Source organism: Dioscorea cayenensis, chromosome 9 (assembly GCF_009730915.1).
Source record: "Dioscorea cayenensis subsp. rotundata cultivar TDr96_F1 chromosome 9, TDr96_F1_v2_PseudoChromosome.rev07_lg8_w22 25.fasta, whole genome shotgun sequence".
Taxonomy (NCBI): Eukaryota; Viridiplantae; Streptophyta; class Magnoliopsida; order Dioscoreales; family Dioscoreaceae; genus Dioscorea; species Dioscorea cayenensis.
Window position 1 is genome coordinate 408,753 of NC_052479.1, and position 5,400 is coordinate 414,152.

Consider the following 5,400-nt stretch of genomic DNA (forward strand, 5'->3'; position numbering starts at 1 on the left):
TTGTTTTGCAAGTTTGAAATTGATTATTGAAATGTTTGCAAATGATCAACGAAACACAACAACCAATGTCATTAAAGATTTCATGAACCGCGCGGCAGCTCTGCAGACTTGATGTAAGAAACCAGGCTCTCAAAATTAGCACGAGAAGTCCCATTTTCCTCGATGCTCTTTCTCGCCAAATCCGCCATTCTTGCAGCAGAGCTTCTCAATTCAAGAGCATTCTCTCCTTCCATAACCTCCCTCACCATTCTCTCCACAGTATTCCTATCACAAGTATCCTTCATGTCCAACCCAATTCTCCAAACATCACTAACAAACCTACTGTTGATCATCTGATCAGAAAAATATGGCCAACAAATCATGGGCACGCCAGCAACCATCCCCTCCAATGTTGAGTTCCATCCGCAATGAGTTAAGAAACATCCAACAGCTCGGTGTGCTAATACCTCCTCTTGGGGCACCCACTCTACCATGCAACCTCTTTTCTTGGCCCCCTCTTCCATCTCTTTTGTCACTTCCATTTCTTCTCTTCGCTCCTATCAAAACCAAAACATATTTATAGTATGTTTGGTGAGTCTATATCTAAAGATACATAAATATATATATATATATATATATATATATATATGTTTCCAATTTTATTAGTATGTCTTACCACCATATCTTCACGCACTGCCCAAAGAAAACGGTGGCCACTGTTAACCAAACCATGCCAAAACTCGATAAACTGCTCCGGTGACATCACGGCGACAGTGCCAAAGCTAACATAGATGACAGATTTATCAGGTTGATTATCAAGCCATGTCATGCATGCACGGTCCTCTTGCCGCAAGCTACTTGAACAAGAATTTTCACCCAGCTGTTCTTGTTCTTGTTCTTGTTCTTCTTCATTGGTTATGTTAAAGAATTTGGTGAGTAGATGAAGAGGACCGATAGTAAAAATAGGAGGGTAGTAAGAGCTCATAATGGGAAGTAGTGTGGGATCAAGAGCATCAAAGGAGTTGAAGATAATAGCCTTGCTACTAATCAGATTGGAGTTAAAACCATTCATGAGCTTGATGTAATTGTCTTCGGTGGACTTAACCATTCTCATGAAGCTTGGTAGATCTCTCCTTCTCAATATCCCTTCCATTCCCTCCACTCCTTTTACTATCTCATCCATATCACATTCCTCTGAATAAAATTTATCAAAAGATTACATACGTATAGATAGAATTAAATATATAAATCCTATCACAAACTACTATAATTTTTGTTGTTGTCATACTTAATTTCTAAAATTTTTAAGAGTTTGTATGAAAATCATTGTTAACACAAATGATTTTTTTTTTTTTTGAAAAACAGACGACAAACATCGGTCTCTATGCGGTGAGCTAGTATAGACATCATCTATAAAGTTAATTTTTTTCTATAAGTTAATTTTTTTCTACGAATATTCAAACCATCATGAGAATTATTTTTAATGTCATTAACCACTTGAGGCAAGTAGTTTTAGCAACACAAATGAATTTGGCAATGGTCAATGTGATCAAACATAGGAAATATAAGAGCATATATATTACTTATTTTTTTCTATAAAAAAATAACAAAACCACTGACTTCCTTTCTACTCTACCTCAAATAAATAAGTAAATAAATAAATAAATCCACATTTCTTACAAAATTTATAAGATGCACAATAGAAAAATTGAGTATAAATTAAATAAATATTTAAAGTAAAATGAGTAAACAACTCTATTTTTACGGCTTTTTAATAAAAATATTATAATTTTTAATCTATATACCAAAATAAAGATCTTTTAGATTAATTATTAAAACGCTGCAAAAAGACTACTGTGAACTGCATTGAGATTAGACTTTTTCGCACATACTGCTACATTTAGTAAAATTTAATTTTTATACTGCTTTTTTTATACGAAATTTTATATTTACAACCTTACAAATTTTTAAATTATCACAACTCTATTTAAATTTTTACAAATCGCTTTTTTATATAATATTTTACGTTTTAGCTCTTTATAATTTTAAATTAAATTTTTTTCTCACAGCCTTATTTCCGATCATATAACGCTGTAATCGTCTCCAATACACCTCTGATTCAAAGTAGTAGCTCATAATACGCTGATTGTCGTAATCTTTTTATAATATACGTTATCATTTTCATTCGAGAGTATGATATCAGCTTTTTAATTACAAAACGATATATGTTAGAAAGTAATTTAAATTAAAAATATATATAAAAGATTTAAACGTAAAAATATTATATTAAAAAAATCATCAGAATTTTAAATAGTGATTGTTAGATTAATTTTAAAAATTATAGGACTAAAACGTAAAATTATTATATAAAAAAATTCATCAGAATTTAAATAGAGTCATAAAAATTAATTTAAAGACTCTAGAAGGTCAGAAACGTAAAATTTTATATTAAAAAACTATTATAAAAATTAAAAATTTAAATATAACGCACGCAAGAAAAAGTACTACGCAAATACAACGCATTGGGATATTTTCAAGTGATTTTGTGAATTAATCTAAAAGACGCTTTTTTGTGATATAATTAAAAAATATAATATTTAAAAAAAAATAGCCACTTTTTACTGGGGGAAAAAAAGAATTTAATTCAGAAAGAAATAAATAAATTGTTAAATTAAATTATACCAGGAAAGGGAATGATTCCATTGTGGATGAGGCTTTGGATGAAGGCAAAAACCCAGGCACAACAAAGACTGCTTGTCCGGAAAAACCAACGTTGGAATACCGACCTCGCCGGCGACCTCGATGGCGAAATCAAGGGATGTCGTCGGAGATCACGCAGGTCACCGGCGGCCACTCACCGATGAACTCCTCAGTCAATAGCTTCTTGTATGTCTCTGTTGAACCTCTTCTCATCGACTCTTGAAGGTTAAAGAACCCACTTTGGCAAATCAAAATCACGTTCGTTGTCGCCGTCGTCGCTGAGGGAGGTCGGGGACTGTACGAAACCGTAATCTCCGGCGGTCGATGAGGCCGGAGGAGCCGAGAGACGGCGGTGGATGGATTCGGTGTTGACGAAGGTGGTGAAGATGCCGGAGAAGGAAAGAAGCTTTAAGGAGTGATAGCATCGGAATCACGTGACCTTGCGCTGGAAAGGGAATGATGAGCACGTGAGCAGCTGAAGAAGATGAAGTGTTCTTTCCATTTGATATAGTGTGAGTTTTTGCCCTCTTGTTTTTTTCAGCTTCGGAGTTTATTTGGGAATGCTTTTGATTTTTTTTGGGATGGTGAACGGAAACAATATAAATATTGGGAATGTTTTATAAATAGAATTTATATATATTTTTATTTATATATTTAATAGAGTTATTAAGACACGAGATCACTTAAAATATTTGAGTGGATGATTTTATGTGTTGCCCAATTCGGTAATGTTTGGTCCAATTCGGTTATGTGTTGTCCAATTTATGTTTGGTTGGTGGTTGGTGGTTGGTGGTTGGTGGATATTATATCCTCAAGGATGGTGGACATCCATGGATGTGGATGAGATGAGGATATCCATGGATAAGGATATTCATGAAAAGTGTTTAGTTGGTGGAATGTAAGAGTAAGGGACAAATAATAAAGCGTAAAATACATTAATGGTCTCTTTACTTTTTCTCTTTTTCTTTTTCCATCTACTCAAAAACGCCTCCCGACTACCTCTATTTTCAAAACGCTGCCCACTTAATTAAAAAACTCCCAATCACCCTTCCACTTTTAAATATGCCCACCCTCAATCTCTAAAACTGAGATATTTTTAAAGAGAGGACCCACGAACATTTTTAATTAAACTCCAAGACACTTTTCAAAAGTAGAGGGACTATGCGAAGATTTCCAGCAGGGCGACTAAAAATAAGTCAGAGAGAAGACAAGTGACTATATCGATGATTATACCAATAATAAATATTATTCTATGGTTTCTATTAGAGGGATAAAAATACTGGATATCCACTTTTCGAGTGTTTCGATTTGATGGATATGAGAGTGGTATGATAATTTAATTAATGGATAATATCTCTAATTTATTTAAATTTAAATATTTTAGGATATCGATAAATGACGATGTGGCCTCCCCATTTAAGCAGAGTAGCCGTGACGCCAAGACGCGAGTGCAGAGCTCAACGCCGACCCACGTGCCCTCACCTTGCATGGACTATTTTAGGAAATTATTTAACTTACATAACTGATAAATAATAGATATATTTTTATTAACTTGACCTAAAATGTTGATTATTAATGAATAACATATGTATTTATTTATTATTTAACATGATTTATCGAGTTTAATTTAATTACTTTAAAATCTTAACTTTTTCAGTCATCTTGAATCCAACGCACAACAACAACAAAGCAACACAAAAAAGTTGTTTTTCATACCAAATGCTTGAAAATATTCTCAAAACCAACAAAGAACATCAAAGAAAAAAAATAGAAAATCAAGACAAAAACAATATGGAGTAATCATCCATGGATTGGCTTAGAAAGAGAAGGATTAAGGACAATAAGAACAACTTAAATACATGTTTCTGCTGCAAAGATGGAAAGATCTGTTGTGGATGAGGCTGACGATCTCTGGTGAGATGCGGATGCGAAGATCTCTCGTGAATGAGGCTGACGATCTCTCGGTGGGATGCGAATGCGAAGATGTGAAGATCGGGATGAGGTGGATGGGAGGAGGAGAAAGAGAGGGATGGCTTTTGTTGGATGAGCGGTGTCCCACCAATTTGAGGGGACGCCGCCCATCCAATTTTCAAGGATGGGGGCCATTCTCATCCAGTTCCATCTGTGAAACCAAAACACGCGGATGGGACTGTAGCACTGGATATCTATTTTCATCCTGAGATATCCAGGTAACCAAACACTACCTGAAATGATTAAGATTCTAGTTCATACTTTATGTATATCTATTAAAATAAATAAATAAATAGTAAAATAAAATAAAATATTTAAATAAAAAGACTTGACTTCTCCGTGAGAGATGAGAGAGTTTAACTAATCCATAATTAAGACATTATAATAAAAGTGGTGTATAATCAAGTGATTTATCTATTTTGCTAAAATAATAATAATAATAATAATAATATGTTAATACCAATGACTTTTAGTTTATGTTATAAAAATTTTTAAACGACACCATGTAGCTTTGCTAAGTATTGAATAAACATGTAGATTTTCAATCACAACAGAATAGAATTCGTGAAAGTCGAAAACACAGTGAGAGTCAAATCAGTGTTTCTGTTAATCAGAATCGAAAACGCTTGATTTCAAAATTTCTGCATTGTTTTATGACTAGAAATCCTGATTAAAATACGTGTTGCTTGGATATATTTATAGTGATATAAACACCCTCACTAAGGATACTCCACCCTTTGGTCATTATTA

General features: G+C 33.6%; 1 pseudogene; it reads right to left on the reverse strand.

Annotated features, from left to right (window-relative positions):
- Positions 1-2,909, reverse strand: LOC120268833 (annotated as a pseudogene).
- Between the last annotated feature and the right edge of the window lie 2,491 nt (positions 2,910-5,400).